Raw genomic sequence first — 20,748 nt, 5'->3', positions numbered from 1 at the left:
ACAGGTGCCAGTGTCAACTCAGGCAAACTCACACAGGAGCGCACACACATTGACACACTTGGCAGGGCCAGGAGTACAACTCATCACTAGTGGGATTGCAACAACACATCAATGTGCAGATATCACATGCACCACACAGATCATATGGATGCTGTATGGGCAAAGAGTATGAGGAGATGTCAGACATCAGACAGCATCCTTCAGTATGCTCCGGGGGGTTGTAGTGAGTGCAGATGTGGACATATGTACCATACAACACACACGCATGGACACACAGGGTGCCAGTTCTGACATGCATGGGTGCATGTCTACATGGGTGTGTGGTGGTCACCCTTGCCAGCAGGCTTTACAAGGGTAGGCAATGGGTATACCTTGGCATCAGGCCACATGATAATGGTCTGCATTGTGGCTCAGACCTGTAGTTATTGCATTTGCCCAAACAGGTCTGTATTGCATCCCCCATCCAGTCACCTAGGTGACTTTTATGTGTGGCCAATGCTGTACACCACATGCCATGTATGTGTTAATACTGAACCTGGTAAGTGCTATATCACCCATGACCCAACATCAATCCTTAAACTACCAGACTAACTCAACCCACTTCACTTTTAACCCAGTTCCAACTACAACCATTCAAAATCACTTAGCTAAACTCAAACCTACCACCCTAGCTGTCGACAGTCTCCCAGCTTAATATCTCCAAATTGCATCCAAGGCCATCACCTACCTCATCTCCCTACTCTTTAACAGATCTGTCTCCTTGCATTCCATTCCTTCATTATGGAAACCTCATATATCATCCCTCTCCACAAGGGAGGTCCATCTACTGAACTCTCCATCTACTGTCGCATTGCTAGCCTATCACCCCTCTCAAAAATTCTAGAAAAATGTATCCACCACCAAATCCTTACCCATCTGTTAACTAACAACCTTCTAACTAAATCCCAACATGGATTCAGAACTTCCCATAGCAGCAACACTGCTCTAATTAACTTCTCCAATACCATAAATTCACATAGGAGCCAAGGGAAGCTGGTCTCTGCCACCTTCTTAGACCTATCCAAGGCATTTGATACAGTTTCCCATAGCAAACTCCTCAGCTGCCTAGCAGAACTTAACCTCGATGACTCCACCCTAAAATGGTTTAACAGTTACCTAAACAACTGGTCACAATCTGTCAAATGATGCATCTCCCTATCCCCCCACTCCCTGTCACATGCGGTGTCACACAAGGTTCAATCCTTGGTCCCCTTCTCTTAAACATATTTGAAAATAATCTCCATCTAGCTACCACTAAAGCCAACATTGTCCAGTATGCGGATGACATTATTCTAATTGGCTCAGCACCAAGCATCCAATTACTACAAAGTAAAGCCCAGGAATCCTTCACTGAGGTAGAGAATTGGCTAAACAACTACCAACTAATACTAAACCCCAAAAAAACAAAACACAGCTAATACTATTCCACCCAATCAATCACTCCTCCGCCACCTTTACCATCATGTCAACCGATGGCACCCTCATCACCCAAGTAACTGAGGCCAAACTCTTAGGTATCACAATTGATCAACAACTTAAATTCAACAAGCACATATCCCAAACTATCTCTAAAGTCTATAAAAAAACTTGGTTGCCTATATTGTTGCATACTATTCCTAACCCCCGAAACTAGAACAATAGCCAGGACTCATCTCTTATCAACACTACTATACGCCTCTCCAGTCCTCACCAATATTAACAAAACTAACCTGAACAAACTCTCCACATGCTACAATAAATAGCTAAGTTCGCTGACAATAATAGATCACATTCCCACCACTGCCAATCCCTAATTAAACTGCACTGGTTAGAATTTCCAAACCTCCTACACTACCAGCAACTGATCATAGCCCATCCAAATTATTTTTCATCCAGGGAAGAGTCCTGTCCTAGCTGACATACTAAACTTTCACAACCCCAAAAAGGAACTACGTTCATGTAACAAAAACCTGATTGAAATCAACCCATGCAATAACAACGCTGGGGAGGCCCTATTCTCTTATGATGTTGCTAAAGTATGGAACACCCTCCCATCTGAACTCAGGCTACAAAGTCACACAAGTACCTTCAAGGGCCTTCTTAATTCACAACTCTATGCTAACCCTCTCTGCAACTGCAAAGACCCCCCTTGAAGACCCACTACTCCATATTAGTGACCCACTGTATACCTCCATTGCATACACTATATTCTCACCTGATATACTCACCTGATATGTACTTTTTTTGTAAATATTGCAAATAGGGGTTCTGCTCCTGAGTATCTTATTGTTTTACAAAATGTATTGTACTTCTTTGTTTCTCTTACCTTGTATACTGTTTTTTTATTGTTATCTAAACCATGTATGTACTCTGTTAACTTCCTTGGAGCTTTTCTCCCCAGGATTCAAATGAAAATAGACACTTTCTGTCCAGTTGGATTTATCCTGGTAAAATAATGTTAAAATAAATAAATAAATAAATGTGTTCCTTAGTCCATGACATGGATGGTGTCTGGTATGTGCACCTCCCACATGCATGTACAGTGACATGTGGAATTGCACCTGTGGTTTCTGGCCCATGTTGTGTACACAGATTATTATCATATGTGCTAGTCTTGCCCCCCTGTGGCAAGAACTGGTAATGGGCAGCACGTTGTCAGGCATGGTATGTCCATTGTGAGTCACATGTGAAGGCACAACAGGTGGTGCAGGTGTCCATTGGGGAACATGATAGAGGTGCACTGTCTGCATGTACGTGCATATTGGACAGATGGCAGGGTGACATGCCCTCTGTAGCCCATTGCTATTACTGCATAGCTACTATCAGTGGCCAAAATACAGTGTACTACCCACATATTGGCTGCTGCCTAGGCATGTGTGTTCATATGACACATGGGTTGAGTGTGTGCTCTGGGAAATAGTGGGGTTGCTAACTTGGATTGTCTGGCCTTGATGTCACATGTATGGGTATGGCTTTGCATCCCAGCCTCCCAACTAATTTACATCTGTTATTCCTGTATGGTTGACATTGTGATATATAGTAGGGCCACCATAAAAGAAAGTAGCAAAACCCCCACCACAGTTGTCACAAACTCACCTCTACACAGGATACGAGTTAGAAACACACACCTGTCATGTCTGGGAATAGAACCCCTACCTAACTACATTATAGCACTGTGCAGTTATAGTACACGCCACAGACATTACTGGAGTACAATTTCCCTAAAGGTGTATTTCACAGTGTATGACATCAGCAGGATTACCAGAGTAGGGCATTTCAACTGTACTGCAAGTGGCTAGCCTAAAATGCATTGCTACCTACGCAGACAGTGAGGCACACACAAAACATCCACAACTTACTTGTGTGGGTATATAACCTCTGACTGAGGTTTATATCACAATACAGCATAGAACTGTTATAGGCCACACCACAGGGATTACTCAAGAGCTTTCTCGCCAAAGTTTTACTTCACAATTAATGACATCAGCAGGATTGGCAATGTAGGGCATTTGAAATGTACTGCGAGTGAGTAGCCTATGATGTATTGCTCCATACACAGACATTGTAACACACACAAAACATCCAGAACTGCCATGGGTGGAGATGGAATCCTACCCCAGTTCTAAATCACATGACAGCAGTACGCAGTTACGGGACGCACTACAGAGAATACTGAGCTACAACCTTTCCAGGGGTGTATTTCTTGGTGGGTGACATCAGCAGCCTTGACAAAGTCAAGTAGGTGTATTGTACAGGATGTGAGTGGCCTAAAAAGCATTGCTCTCTAATCAGACAGACACATACAGATTCACACACCAACACACACAGTTGCCAGGTCTGGGGTTAGAATACCTACCTTGCTATTTTATCACACGATAGCAGTACTCAGTTACAAGACATGCTACGGAGATTACTGGACTATGATTTCTCCAGAGGAGTATTTCTAGGTGAGTGACATCAGCAGCCTTGCCAAAGTCAAGTATGTGTATTGTACGGTGTGTGAGTGGCCTAAAAAGCATAAATTTCTTCACAGTCAGACACAAACACACAATTGCCAGGTTTGGGGTTAGGACACCTACTTAACCACACTACAGAGGTATGCAGTTACAGAATGCGCTACAGAGTTTACTAGGCTATGATTTCCCCAGAAGTGTATTTCTAGGTGAGTGACATCAGCAGCCTTGTCAAAGTCAAGTAGGTGCATTGTGTGGGGTGTGAGTGGCCTAAAAAGCATTACTATCTATGCAGTCAGACACACACACACACACACACACACACACACACACACACACACACACACACACACACACACACACACGCACACACAAACACACACATTTGCCAGGTTAGAACACCTACCTAGATACTTTTTTACACTATAGAAGTACACAGTTACAAGACGCACTTTGGAGATTACTGGGCTATGATTTCCCCAGAGGTGTATTTCTAGGAGCGTGACACCTGCAGCCTTGCCAATGTTGTGTATATGAGCTGTACTGAGTGTGAGTAGCCTAGAAAGCATTTTTCTCTACACAGGCAGAGACCGAGACATGCACACATACACACACTCACACAGTTGCCAAGTCTGGGGTTTGGACTACTAGCTAACTAGTTTATCAGTACAGGAGTACACAGTTATGGGACATGCCATGTGGATTACTGAGCTACAGCTCCCCAAAGCTGTATTTCACATTGGATGACCTCAGCAGGCTTGTCATAATACTGCTATGGGGAGAGCGGTGTATGCATGGGCCATAACCCATTCATCTAGGGGTTGACATGCCACATGCGGGCACACATGGGGTCATATGCCACAGGTACATGAATACAGCTACTAGGGGACAACTTCCTTGTACAGTCATGTTGCACAGCTGGCACGTGGAACATGGCGTCATACTGACTGATACTGCTGGCTAGTATCTGCAGTGAGTGACTCCTACACCTCATGTGTTTGGGGTCCTTTGGCTGTGCGCTGGGTGGGACAGGCCCAGATGGCTCCTTGTCATGGTCACCCTCTTCAACATATCTATGTCCTTCTACCTTTGGCTTATTATAGTGTGTTGTCCTTACATATATGTGTGTATTTCTATCCACTGTGTGTGCAAGGCAGGAGTGATGCATACTGACATGTGTCTGCACTGACAACTGCAACTGACAGATATGTCTGGTCCACTGTTGTTTGCTGACATGGCCTTCTTGTGTTTAGGTGTGTGAGCATGCCCAGTATGGGCTTTCAATATGTTGTTGACTGACATTGCCTTCATTCCTCTAAGTATGTGAGCATGACCAGTATGGCCATCTATATTGCATGTGTGGATCAAGTCCAGGTGGTTTGTACTGCAGTGTTGACCTTTGTGTTGTACACCAACAGGTAGTATGCTGTGTCTGCAGGGTATACATCAGTCATTTGGCATTGACTGTTGCTACATTTCTGCATAGCTAGGGGGGGGGCACCCAACTGTTTCTACATTTCTACACAGGGGTTGTGGGGCACACCTGACTGTTACTATAAGTGTACATAGGATGGTGGGGCACACCTTACACTTTTACACAGTTGCTAGGACTGTACTGGTATGTTGGGTACACCATTTTAGTCTGTGGTCTTACCTATCATGCTGGCTAGAGGCATACTAGTGCACTACAGATCATAGCTTTCACTACCTGCATATTAGTTTCTGACTTCCTAGCTTTCATAACTTACATCCAACTGGCTGGCCTGCTGTAGTCTGTCTGTGTAGGCCTGGGGTAGGGGTTACCCATGGGGCTCATTCAGAGGCCATAGTACAGCATGTATTTGTATTTGTCTACACCTATCCTGCTGGCTGTGACTGTTGCTGGGTATGTGCCCCCCAACTGGCATGTGTGAGTCACTTACCTTATGGGTGTCCCAGTATTGAGGGTGGTGCTGTAGGGCTGCTTATGTAGGATGCACATAGTACACTCCCTAAGCATGGTTGAGCACAGGTAGTGTCATGTTTGGCATCCCTTTTATGTATGTGCGAGTTAGAGAGAGGTGTCATTCCCTGGGTTCCTACTGTGTCAGTGCATGTGCTATGCGTTGCCTCTTTGCCAAGGCCAGGGCATACTGGGCATGCCTCCTTCTTCCTACTGGGGCAGGCTCAGGTTGTTCCTCCTCCGAGTCACTCTGCACTTGTGCAGGCCTTGACACTGGTGGGGGGGATGTGTTGCCCTGCCCCATGCTGTTCCTGCTGCAGCTGTTTCCACAGGATCATATTGTGTAGCATGACACATACAAGGAGAATTTGGGTACATATAGTTGGTGAGTACTGCAAGACTCCACCTGATGTGTCCAGGCACCAGAACCGTGACTTGAGCATCCCAAACACATGTTCTGTTATGATTCATGTTTGTGCGTGTTCGTCATTATGGAGTTCTTGTTTGGGTGTGTGTGCATTTCTGATGGGTATCATCAGCCATGGCTCCAGTGCATATCCAGCATACCCCACTAGGTGACAGTGTGGGATGTCCCCATTAGCAAATGTCTGGTAGAGCTGCGTCAGATGCCAGATGTGGGAATCGTGGTAGCTTCCAGGGCAGCCGGCACACAAATTCATTATTATACCCTGGGCATCGCACACGACCTGGCAGTTGATGGAGGGAAAGCCCTTGTGTTTGATGTAGACTCTACCCCATTCATCTGGTGATGCTTTAATGCGTATGCAGTCTATTGCATCCACTACCTCAGGGTATTCTGCTATTTGGTGGAAGAGATGCATATTGCTGGTCAACACCTCACAGGTGATGGGGAAATATACATGCTCACTGACATGTGCTGACATGACATCCAGGAACTGGTGGAGTACCCTGGATGCTGATGCCTGTGAAATCCCCGTCATATCCCCAGTTGGCCTTTGGAAGGTACCTGTAGCTAGTATTCTTAGGCCTACACATACCTTGGTATCCACTGGGATGGGTTCCCCTCTGTTAGTTCTTTGTGTCAGGCATGGCCGGCACAGCTCCACAATTTGATGTAGGAGGTCCCTGTCCACCCTATAGCACTCCACTATCTCCAGCTCATGTTGCCTTTGGTAGGTTACCCGGGGTCTGTACATCGTCTCTGTCTCCTCACTGTGGGTTGCTCAGCAGCATTCACATCCTCACCACCCTCAGCCTCTTGCACATGCTGGTTTATGATAGCAAAAGCAGCCCCTAACATTTTTTCTCTTGCTTTCGTTTTGTAAAATTTCCCCGTCTGTATACACCGGTGGTGCAGAGTTTTTAGGAAAAACAAGGGGGAAAGGTGTTTGCATAGTTTATAGTGGTGTGCTGGGCTGGTCTGCTGCCTGTGTAATTGGCTGATTCTGATACATTTCACCAGTCAGCTAAGCTAGTTCTCCTTGATTACCTTCCTACTGCTGTTTTCCCTTCCCATTGCCTCCCTGTTTAAGCCTGTGTGCACGCCGCACAAATGGAGTGCTCAAATGTGCACAGAGCTGCTTTTTCCTGGTTTAACTTCCTTTTTCTTCCTGTAAAAAGTAAACGAACAAGAAACACTGTATAATCCACAAAGTAAAATAAAGCAGGCAAATGTTTTTTGTAAAGACACCAAATTTTATTATAATCCAAAAGGTTAAAGTGCTAAAATGCCCAAATATAAGCACTTTCATCTCGTTTTTACAGACTTAAAGAGAGTTCATCAGATACAGTTGATTACTCTAACCTACCAAATTTAAAAGAAGGAGTTAAGATTACATCATATCCTAGAGCAGTCAGGACACATTCATTTAAAGCTGTAATGCACTAAAAGCAATCATTACTTCAACAACACCATAAAAATGTTAAAACCTTTTAAAATACTTCATACATTTGTAGCCATAAACTGTGAATGCTATATAAATATGTAATGACATGACTGTGAATATAAATAAATACATATAGAAATAAAAATAAGTAAATAACTAAAATATGTGAATACATATATGCGTATAACTTAATGCTAGTTCAGACAGTGAGTAGATGAATGAAATTATTACATCTTAATGGCTGTAGAATGTATTTTAACTTCTATTAAGAGCTTTTATTTTCAAAAGACTACTAATAGACAAATTGTCGTTCAGCCCTGGCCAATACATGGCATTCATTCTAATCTGCCATCCTAATTCCATTTTGTCCAGCTGATAAGACCATGCTCCACCTCTTGCACTAATTGTGACAATATCCAATATGATAAATTTAAAAACATGGTCTGGGTGAGCGATAATGTGTTTTGCTAAGGCATTCCCTTCCTATGAATCACGTATGTTTCTAAGGTGTTCCCCTATTCTACTTTTGAATTTGCGCTCAGTCTTGCCCACGTAAAAACATGGGCATGAATTACAAACAGCTCAATACACAAGCCTCTCAGTTGAACATGAAAACCTACCTCTCAGCCATATTCTAATTCCATTAATAACTACACTATTGTTAATTTCCATAATATTCGGGCAGAATTTACACATTTATTCATGTATCTTTGAGAATACTCACCCTGTCCTCTTTCAAACATATTTTTGAGACACTGTCCTTTCTTATATATGCAAATAGGAGCATCACCCAAAATGTCTCTCGCCTCTATCACTCCTAATAATTTTGAAATTTTTTATTAAAATATTTTTGATATTATGTGCTTCATTATTATAAGTGGTCAAGAAACTATTTTCATAAGTCTACTCACTCACTGGTGATGTGACCATAATTGTGCTGGTGTGGGTTTCCATCGTACTACCACTTATTTAATTTAAAATAGGGGTAAAGTACCCAGATTTTCTTTTGTTATTAACTTCTTGCATAATCTGATCAATTAAACTACTAGGGTATCCCCTCCTAAGAAACATACATTTCAGCAAGTTGCATTCATCAACATAGTTGTCCCAAAGTGTCGTCATCCAGACAGCGTGGGCAAATTGCCCTTTCAACATTGCTCGTTTTTGTGTGAAGGGATGACAACTGCTGAACTGTAAGAAACTGTTAGAATAAGTCTCTTTTCTAAATATTCTAGCAAAAACACTTTGTACTGTAACTTTCAAAAAAGTCCCAGGTTGCTGAATATCTTGCAAATCATTTTAGCAGAGCTAAGCATCACTCAAACCTGCGCAATCATATTTCAGTGGAGCTTAGCAAAGTGCAAACAAAATATCCGTTCACCATGTTTAAGTGGTGCTTAGCATCGCTCAGCTTTTCCAAATGTAACAATTTTGTTTTTGTATTAAACCACCCTTTAGGTCATCTCACATTTTCACGGCATGAAATTTAAAAAGGTATGACTGCTCAGGACTTGAACCCAGAACCTACTAAACTTTAGGTCATGATTCAACCTATTTAGCTGCATGGATGGTGAGAGGATCAGTCTATCTTCACATGTACTACTAAGGTGCCTGTTAGCATTGCTAAGCGCTGTGTCACACCACGCAAACGGCCATTAAAAAAAAATAGGCAAGTTAATTACATCCAGGTACTATTTTTAGATGAATGGAAGATGTCAGCTGTGTATACATCCAGGTTCTATTTTTAGATGACTGGCAGATGTCAGCTGTGTATGTGTAAGTGCAGCTCAGCACTGCTAAGCACCATGCTAAGCCACGCAAATGGGCATTAACAAAATAAAGAAAAAAAAAATTAAATGCAAACATATTTATACAATAGCAGAGTACATTACAAGGATTCTTATCATGTGCATAACATCTGTCCAGGAATTTCCTGTGCAAGTCACAACTATGGGACAGTCTCTACACTACTGCTTACATGGATTCAATATTCATGTTACTGTGATCTGCCTTGGCAGCATGCCATGATTAATATGCATGGCGCACCACCAAGGGGGTACCATGGGTGAACACAAGGGTTGATTTCATGTAGGCTCTACATTGAGCCTACACAGATTTTATTGAATCCTTGGGTCTGTCTTTATATAAAAAAAAGTTTTCACAAACTCTGCAGATTCATTCTGACAGATTACCACACTTATAAATGTATGCTTTTTATTTCCAAAAGGCTCTCCTTATAAACTAAACTATAGACTTTATTTTAATAATAGTCCTTTTCACCTACAATACCAGTATTGCCCATTGTTTCTAACCAAATAAAAATGATTCATTTGCTTTCTTTCCTGCCTCTGTATCCACATGTCCCTTTATCTTTTTTCACTCTCTTTCTAATTCTCTCTCTCCTTCTCAGAAGCAGTCAAAGATAAATATACTGGTGGTGTACATTTTAATCTGTACATCCTGAGAACACAGATTTCTTTGTTAAACAATAAAGGTGCTGTGGCCATTATTTTGTACTGATGTATATGAATGGCATTAGAATTTTGAATGTTATTATGTGTGCCATTGGCATTTATTGACAGAACTACAAGCTTGGAATACATATTGAAAAACATACTGAATACGTAATGGAAATATTCAGAAAACTACACACACCAGTAACAAGTGTTCAGTTCACTATTGTATGTATTGATAGTTTTAATCCTGCAGTTTGAAGTAAATTGCATTGTTATGTTATATGGCATGCATGACTTTAAGGTCTGCATACTAAGTGTGAGTAACAGTCATTCTGAATATGATCAAAAGAGGAAAGAGAAAGGTTTATTACATTGGGTTCTATCTCGGTTCACCAACTGATCAATTATAAAGTGAGTCTTTGCTCTTTCTTTCATAAAAGGGCATGAAATGATTGAAGAAAGTTCAGCTATATGTTAACAGTCAGGTGGATAACTTCACTTAGTGTACATATAGTGAATTATAAATAGAATTTTAAATCATTTAAATTCACTGTAGTTAAAACAATTAGCTTCATCCTGGCCTATAAAAAACCTTATGACCTGTTTGCATTTGATATTCAGCATTTAAGAAATAATGCAATATGAATACTCATTGGCAAACTTGTCATGTATTGACTTTGTTCACAAGCTTGAACAGTTAGGGTAGTATTTTATTACTCATAGAATTCTCCCTTATTGAATTCCATAAGAAAAAAGAATCCATATGTAAACTACTTCATTTTAATTGGGAAGAAAAGATTCTGCTGGCAGCAGTTTCTATTTGTTATGCAGAAAAAATAAAGAAAATCTACAGTTATGATGGATTGTAACACAACCTGCCTACTCTTCATAAACACATGCATACACAAATGTAAACAAGCTGAATACTGAACAGATATGCATTGACATATTGACATTTTTAGCTACCTTTGCTGCCTGACCGCTGCTTACAAATGCGTACAATTTAGAATCTTCATCTGTTTATTTACAAGCCATGTTGAGAGCCAACTGAGTGCCTTTAAATTAAATGCAGTTACTGGGTCATGTCTCTTTTCTGTTGTCACTGATGAGAGCAGTTATACTACAAATTAAGCAATAGCTTTGTAGTTTCTATACTCTGAGCCAGATCATGGTTAATGGAGCCATAGGTAGGGTAATGGATCAGGGTGCCTCTGACCCCTCATCCCACCCCACCTAGCCATTCCATGGTTCCATGTTTGTTTCTCTCTCCTGTTACCATAAACTCTGTTGAAACCTGTTGGTGTGTGTACTATTTTCATGTTTACTTCTACAATAATTACAGCTACAGTAGACTCTCTCTTATCTGGCCCCCTTTAATCACCTCCTTTTTTAATTGGCCTTTAAACTTCTGCCATAGCTGTAGCAACAGACAGCAGAGAAAAACACACTTTTGCCTTCTCTGGGCACTTTGGAACATCTCTGCTTATTGTTTTAATCTTAAAATGTTAAAATATTGAAACAGAAATAAACTTATCAGTAAAAAGAGAAATGACTGGTATAAGGGCTGATACTGTTACTATGAACTCGGAGTGTAACTGTTATAAATTCTTAATTTGTCTGTTGCACTTTATATGCAACGATACCTTTAAAAACTGTAAGTGGTGCGTAGATAGTCTCGTAGATATTTAGCACTAGAATATATTAATGTTATAAGCTCAACAGTACCTTATTTCTAAGTGAGCACACACAAGGCTGTATTCACATCTCCGTGGTAGTATGTAGATATGAGACTGATCCGCTCAGTCGGTATTCACCTCTCTAAGCGTTTCCACCAATGAACCTCTCGAAGTAGTAGTAATAACACAATCCAAAGCATACAGTTCCAACTCAGACAATTCCAACACAAATATTTCCAGGTATTAGTAGTAATACAATCCAAATCGAATAGTTCCAACACTCCTGTTCTTGTAGAATTCGTTCTACGAATGCACCATGCAAATATCTTAATGTAAGCAAAATATTTTATTGTAAAAAGCAGTCGACAAACAGTTACGGCTAGCGCTTTCACCTACTGGCTTCCTCAGGCCGTTAAATGAATGCTGGTAATGCAAACTATATATAACTTCAGGATTTCAAAATTCCTGATGTCACATCCTGTCCTATATTAAAATACATAGTAACTAATCTTATAACAGCGTTACATAGTATCGCATCTTCTATCATAAATTTTCATTAAATAAAACATTGCTTCTCCATCTAATATATGACTAATGATAGAATGTTGGTAATCTTATATATAATATAAGATACACATAATAAAATAGAATAGAAGTGTGCTTACTGATGTCACATCCTTTTATACTTTTCTTTAATGCATTGGTTTAGTTGCGATACTTAGTATCGCTACATCAAATATGCTTGCATTCAATAGTATATTAAAACATCATTTAGTGCAAATATAAATTAAAAAGTTATTATTACATAAAAATACATAAAGGACTATCATTTAAAACACTGTATAAAATAGCTGTCAGATATATATACATCATCTATAAGATGCATAACTTGAAATACAATAATATATAGCATCTATCTACTACGCATAATAAACTGTTATTTTTATTTTGAATCTATTTAAAGTAGTTCCTAACCATTATATGGCCTCTTATTCCCATCAAACTTCATTTAAATATACCATTTGTATATAGAACTGCTCAACTAGTGGCGTAAAAAATCTTTAAAATGCGAGTAGTCTGTGCCATAAAGTCACTAAATTATGTAGATCCTATTATAATCGTGTGCTTTATCTTGCACATGACTCGCTATATAATGTACACAAGTAAGTGTATAAAATTGTAATGTGTATGTTCACATAATATTTTGGTGTATAATAATTGTTTTTGGGTCTATCCCTGAACTTTATATGACTTTAACCAGTACTTATGTTAGTACGCTACTTCCCAAAACTTTACATATACATAAAAATCATGTATAAAATATGAAAAAAATATATGAAAAAAATATATATATATATTCAGGCGCTAACCTAATATAGCTTCTTATTGGTGCTCGTTCGAATTCACAAATCTTCTATGCCTATAGTATGGTAAATACATGTACCTGATGGACTAAGGACAAATACAACAAAGCGCTTAATTTATATTTGTCTTACTAAAATTATGTGTAATATCACACATGTGGTTCACTCAATAGCAGTTATGAACAGACCATGCCATTACATATTGAATACTATTAGATAGTAAAATGTGTACTTTGATGTAGTAAAAGGCACTGATAGAATCCTATGTATAGATTTCAGGCTAATTAAAGATACTGCTAGTTCATAGCACATATACAAGTGAATATAAAATATAAATTTTCTTAAATATTTATTTGCATGTTCCCATCATACACATATGTGTATTTTACTGTCCATCTTTATTACTAATCATTCACTTGGACTTTATACTTAATTTTCTGGCCTTTAATACAGGTTTAATTGGAATTCTATCATTAAGACCTGGTTTCTGGTCGGCTCTTAGGTTCATAGGTTCATAGGTTCATACTAGGCTATCTGCTATGGGGAACTATACCCATTATTTTGCTGTGCCTCTGCCATTGGTCAAGATTGCTCTGCCTCACATGTACCGTTTAAGTCTCCGCCCTTGTGGCTCTGATGGATCTAGATTTTTTGGTGAAGCATATTCATCAACTGAATAGAGCTGGAGTTCTTCATAGGACAGATTTTATCCTTTTGGTGAGGAACTTTGTGGCCTCTCCAGCTGCTGCAAGTTCAGATACATTCGAATGGGGCATTGTACTCAATCATTGGTCTGATGAGTGATGAGTAAAGGAGACTATGACCTCCTTGATCTAGATGAGAATCCTTCATGATAAGGTGAAGGTCTTCCTGACTACTTTAGCTACATGGGTGTCGAATGACAGACTACTATCAACCTGGGTCCCCATGTCCCTGATAACTTCTTCTGTGCTCAGTGGATTGCCACCTATTTGGTAGCTAGGGGTAACCTTGTTTATGACTATGCATTTTTTGGCATTTAACTTTAGGCCGTGGCTCTGGCACCAGTTATCCGTTTCTGTGAGACGCTTCTGAAGGATATCTGTGTCAGATGTGTTTTCTACTATGGCGCCCAGCTTAAGCGAATAATCCAATTCATTTCTAATTCTTCTGTTTTGATGGAAATATCTCCTCTCCTAATATTAGTGAAATTATTCTGTAACACCTTAAATCTAAATGTATGTTCGACAGAAGTATTAATAACATGTTTAGATAGGGCATTGGTTGTAGAGCATATTTTAATATTATAAAGGTGTTCCCTGATACAATCTTTCAACCGTCGATCAGTTTTGCCTATGTAAAAGGCAGGACAAGCTATACATAGGGCAATGTATACTATATGCTTAGTATCACTTGTGTTATATTCACTTGTATATGTTCCCCATATATATATGGATAGAGCAATATATATTATGAAGAATCTATATATACCAACAATTATAATACAGACATTTATAAATAATTTTAATAAAAAGATTTTTAAATGACATTAAAATAATTAATTATATAAAATATATATCATGAATTTGATAAATAAATTTTATTAAGAAGTTATTTAATTTGATTTATTTAGAATGCAAAAAATTGAATTGCCATACTATAGTGAAATAAGTAAATACTGATGTTAGTGAGTTTTTGATAATATTAACAATACATTTTTGCAATAAGATTATTTATTGTCTTTATAGTTAGTAAGGAAACAATTAATTATACATATTAATAAAAAATTATTCTGATTAATAACAAAATAATATATTACAGAATATTCAATACTAATTTTAGCCTTAATTTTAATTAATTTTTAATCTATGAATATAACATAATATATATTTCGCAATTATGAAAGCCCATGTAATATAATACAGAGGTATTGAGTAATATATTCTATCAGGATAACAAATAATGATTATCCTAATGATAAATAAAAAAATTCATACTATCTTCCTCCCATTATTAATGATTGAATACATAATTCTATAGATTTCATCGTAAAGTGACGAGCTAACTGATTCAAGTAAAGATATATCTGAACTAGCAGGATCTTTAATTAGCCTGAAATCTATACATAGGATTCTATCAGTGCCTTTTACTACATCAAAGTACACATTTTACTATCTAATAGTATTCAATATGTAATGGCATGGTCTGTTCATAACTGCTATTGAGTGAACCACATGCGTGATATTACACATAATTTTAGTAAGACAAATATAAATTAAGCGCTACGTTGTATTTGTCCTTAGTCCATCAGGTACATGTGTTTACCATACTATAGGCATAGAAGATTTGTGAATTCGAACGAGCACCAATAAGAAGCTATATTAGGTTAGCGCCTGAATGTATATATATTTTTTTTATATATTTTTTTCATATTTTATACATGATTTTTATGTATATGTAAAGTTTTGGGAAGTAGCGTACTAACATAAGTACTGGTTAAAGTCATATAAAGTTCAGGGATAGACCCAAAAACAATTATTATACTCCAAAATATTATCTGAACATACGCATTACAATTTTATACACTTACTTGTGTACATTATATAGCGAGTCATGTGCAAGATAAAGCTCACGATTATAATAGGATCTACATAATTTAGTGACTATTTATGGCACAGACTACTCGCATTTTAAAGATTTTTTATGCCACTAGTTGAGCAGTTCTATATACAAATGGTATATTTAAATGAAGTTTGATGGGAGTAAGAGGCCATATAATGGTTAGGAACTACTTTAAATAGATTCAAAATAAAAATAACAGTTTATTATGCATAGTAGATAGATGCTATATATTATTGTATTTCAAGTTATGCATCTTATAGATGATGTATATATATCTGACAGCTATTTTATACAGTGTTTTAAACGATAGTCCTTTATGTATTTTTAAGTAATAATAATTTTTTAATTTATATTTGCACTAAATGATGTTTTAATATACTATTGAATGCAAGCATATTTGATGTAGCGATACTAAGTATCGCAACTAAACCAATAGATTAAAGAAAAGTATAACAGGATGTGACATCAGTAAGCACACTTCTATTCTATTTTATTATGTGTATCTTATATTATATATAAGATTACCAACATTCTATCATTGGTCATATATTAGATGGAGAAGCAATGTTTTATTTAATGAAAATTTATGATAGAAGATGCGATACTATGTAACGCTGTTATAAGATTAGTTACTATGTATTTTAATATAGGACAGGATGTGACATCAGGAATTTTGAAATCCTGAAGTTATATATAGTTTGCATTACCAGCATTCATTTAACAGCCTGAGGAAGCCAGTAGGTGAAAGCGCTAGTAACTGTTTGTCGACTGCTTTTACAATAAAATATTTTGCTTACATTAAGATATTTGCGTGGTGCATTCGTAGAACGAATTCTACAAGAACAGGAGTGTTGGAACTATTCGATTTGGATTGTATTACTACTAATACCTGGAAATATTTGTGTTGGAATTGTCTGAGTTGGAACTGTATGCTTTGGATTGTGTTATTACTACTACTTCGAGAGGTTCATTGGTGGAAACGCTTAGAGAGGTGAATACCGACTGAGCGGATCAGTCTCATACCTACACACTACCACGGAGATGTGAATACAGCCTTGTGTGTGCTCACTTAGAAATAAGGTACTGTTGAGCTTATAACATTAATATATTCTAGTGCTAAATATCTAAGAGACTATCTACGCACCACTTACAGTTTTTAAAGGTATCGTTGCATATAAAGTGCAACAGACAAATTAAGAATTTATAACAGTTACACTCCGAGTTCATAGTAACAGTATCAGCCCTTACACCAGTCATTTCTCTTTTTACTGATTATCTTGTTGGACTACTCAGACTGTGTGTTTTTGGAGTAGTAGTGACTGCCTACACAGAAATAAACTTATACTGCAAGTTTGCTTTTGACTTATTAATGCTTTCTGGTTTTCTGACTTGCAAATGCTATTTTGTATACTTTTTCTGATTAACCAGCCATTCATTTATACAGCCTAAGGTCCAGTCCCAGTGAGACTGGATAAGACAGAGTCTACTCTATTTAGATTTAATTAAAAATTTGTATTTAAAATTTTATAGCATGACCACTGACAGTCATTTCCTAAACAAAGTAATGCAGTCTCACAATGAAAACAGACTTAGCGTGAGCAGCAGTAAACTTCTCTGCTCTTGAAACTCACATTTATTCAAATAGCATTGAAACTAACATTCATAGAAAATGCATCTGGCCAATAGTGGAGTAAGTGTACATTTTGGCTGTTTTCAAATCATGGTCCCCTGCACACATTTTTAGGACAACACATGAATGTATGTGTTATTTGATTTGTTTTTCTGATTGTATGAAATTGTATTCCTTGTTTAATGCAGCACCACACATTATTGTACTTTTTAAATTTGTAATTTTGAAGATTTTTCCAGTTTGTGTCTTTCGGCTTTTCCCAGTTAGGGGTCGCCACAGTGGAACTCCGGTCCACTAATGATTGGTAGCCGATTGTTATGTGCCAAGTTACCAGCCCTAATGCACAACCTTCAATGAAGGTATGCCCATTCACGCATGTCTCCACGCAGAAGATGCTCTAGCTGAGAATCGAACTGGACAGAGGCAACAATGCTACTGCAGCACCACCGCAGGTAATTGGTAAAAAAAAAAAAATTCTGCTCAATTTCTGAGAGACTTGGTTGGCTACAATCACCTACATTAAAAGATGAAATTAACTGCAAACTTGCAGTATTGTATTTTAGTCTTCTGTTAAATACAAACTTGCAGTTTTAAAAGTACTGTATTTCATTTTTTCTGTTACCTAATTGTTTCATTGAATAGTGTGCTGTGTGTCTCTCTGCTATAAAAGGGGGTAGTGGTCTTCTCACTTCTTTGTTATCTGATATTTAACTGTTAGCCTAGAAAGCTTCCTCTGTACTTTAAATGCTAGCCACCAAGTTTAAGAATTAATTTAATGTCCAGTTTCTGAGAGAGGTGGTTGGCTACAATCACCTGCATTAGAAGCTGAAGTTAAGTGCAAACTTGCAGTATTGTATTTTAGTCTTCTGTTAAGTACAAACTTGCAGTTTTAAAAGTACTGCATTTCATTTTTTTTGTTACCTAATTGTTTAATTGAATAGTGTGGTGTGTGTCTCTCTGCAGTTAGTTCCTCACCCACCCTCCCTGTTCTTGTTTTGCTGTTAGTGTTGGTGGCTCTGGAATTGCCTGCCCTCCTGTAAGTCTGTATTTGAACACTCCTCCTGGGTCCATCTCATTTGCTCACTTAACTGAGAACAGTGTGATCATATTCTGAGTCTAGTGTTCACTCTACTTAATACAGAGAGAAGATTTGAGAAGGCCAACCCACTTAGGTTCTTCCTTCATCTCTCGTTGCACTTTACTAACAAAAAAAATTGCACTTTATTCATCTGCGTCTACTGTATTTGTGTTTCCTCCTACTTTATTTTGCTTTTGCCTCTCCTTAAAAATACTCAAATATATTTATTCTGCTGCATTTATTACTGCTTGGTAGTAGCCTGAATAAATTGAAACTGTTATTCTAAGTCTTTTGGTTTAAGCACTTGGACTTCATACCAGTTGTTTTATATTAAGAAGGTTTGTGGTCTGTACTGTTGTGGCAGGACAGGTAGCTTACATCCTTCTAAGCTGGGAATTGCTGATTGAAGGCTCAGTGTCTGCTATTCTAAAAGTTTATTAGTTCTGGTTTAAGCACTTGGGCTTCAGGCCAGTTATTTTACATTAAGAAGGTTTGTGGTCTGCTTTCTTGTGGGAGGAAAGGCAGGATTCTGTCCTTCTGAGCTGGGAATTTCTGGCCATAGGCTTATTGTGCCTACGTATTTGAACTGTTTCTTTCTGAAATTGGTGCTCCTTGTTGCTGTAGCATAGACCAGATTCAGGCCTGCTGAATCTATTTTTGTTTGTATAACTTGAGCACTGATCCAGGCCATCTTTTTTTGGAGAAGGTTCCCCTGCACCTTAGTAGTAGGAGTGTACAGTTAGAGCTTGTCTGATTGCAAAATGCTGCAACAGGGCTCAGTTTTGAGCCATTTTATGGTTAATTGAGTAAAGTGTTTAAATCAGTTTGTTCGTTTTCTATTGTTTTATATATAACAAAAATATTGCACTTTATTCATCTGCTTTTACTGTATTTGTGCTGCTTCCTATTTTATTACTAGGGGCATTGACTACAACTCTGATCTGAGATATATAACAATAAGTATCCTTTTCTGTGCATTTAAAGTGGTTTTTTTTTATTGTATCTGCTTTATTTTCTGAAAAAAGAAACAAAAAAAAGACAAAAAATATACTTGTTTCCCGCCTTTCTAAGCTAGTATAGTCCAGTTTTCAGGTTAGTGCTGAATTCAGGGCTGTGTTACAAATCTCTGTGTTTGCCCATGCCTTACTTGGATAGAAGGAAGTTTCTCTGTTCACGTGTGAGAGAGGGCAGCTTTGAGCAGCCTATCTGTCCCTGGAGGAGTGGTTTCAGCCCAGAAATTAGTAGTTTATTGGCCATTTTGGGCTAATTTCTATCTCTTTTGTTTCCCTGCTATAAAAACTGCATTTGCCCAGTTTTGTGTATCGGGCAGCGCCGGTTACTATTCCCAGCTCCACAAAGTCTCCTCTTCAATTTTTCCCTTGGAACTAGTCAAACTTTCAACTTAAGCACTCAAGCCATTCATTTCTCAGCCCGGCACTTGCTCAAAACTCATAGCAAACACTTATAAAGCCTAGCACTAGACCCCCCCTATACAGTACAGAAGGACAAGGCTCTCTATTCGACCTTACCAGCCTTTTAGTAAAACAGTTCACTGTACCTATCCAGGCATGTTCAATGGGCAGTTTTGGGTGTACCCTCCAGTCCAACTGGTGAATCTGGGCATTTTGAGGCAATGTTACAATTGCCTCATGTACACAGACAACCCTCTCCTCCTACCACCAAACACTAATAAATGCAAGAGGTGCAGTTATACAGCCAAACTGGAGGCTAAGCTCTCTCAACCCAAGACTGGATCAGACAGTCAAGAGGAGAAGGGAAATACTTGCATCACACCACCAGTCTCACATTAGACCCATTAAACCAGCACCAGCAAATACTCACATAAATACATGAAAACATACTCGACGGCTCTAAATAAAATTCTGCGAAAGCAACAGAGACCTCCAAAGCAGTCATCCAAGCAACTCCATCCCCCAACACAAACCATGAAACACATACTTCACAAAACCAGTGTGCCATGCATCACAGCTCTTAATGCAAAATAACATACCCAACATACTAGTAATGGGTGATTCTATAGTCAGGCAAATTGATGTCCCACTTACTAGGCTGAATAAGAAGAAGGTTACTGTTAGCTGCCTGTCGGGTGCCAGGATCCGCCACATAACACAAGCACTCAGGTCACTCCAGAACAAGTACAA

Source organism: Protopterus annectens, chromosome 1.part1 (genome assembly GCF_019279795.1).
Source record: "Protopterus annectens isolate FY-2018-M chromosome 1.part1, PAN1.0, whole genome shotgun sequence".
Taxonomy (NCBI): domain Eukaryota; kingdom Metazoa; phylum Chordata; order Ceratodontiformes; family Protopteridae; genus Protopterus; species Protopterus annectens.
The sequence above is the reverse complement of the archived record's forward strand: the minus strand, read 5'-3'. Positions refer to the sequence as shown.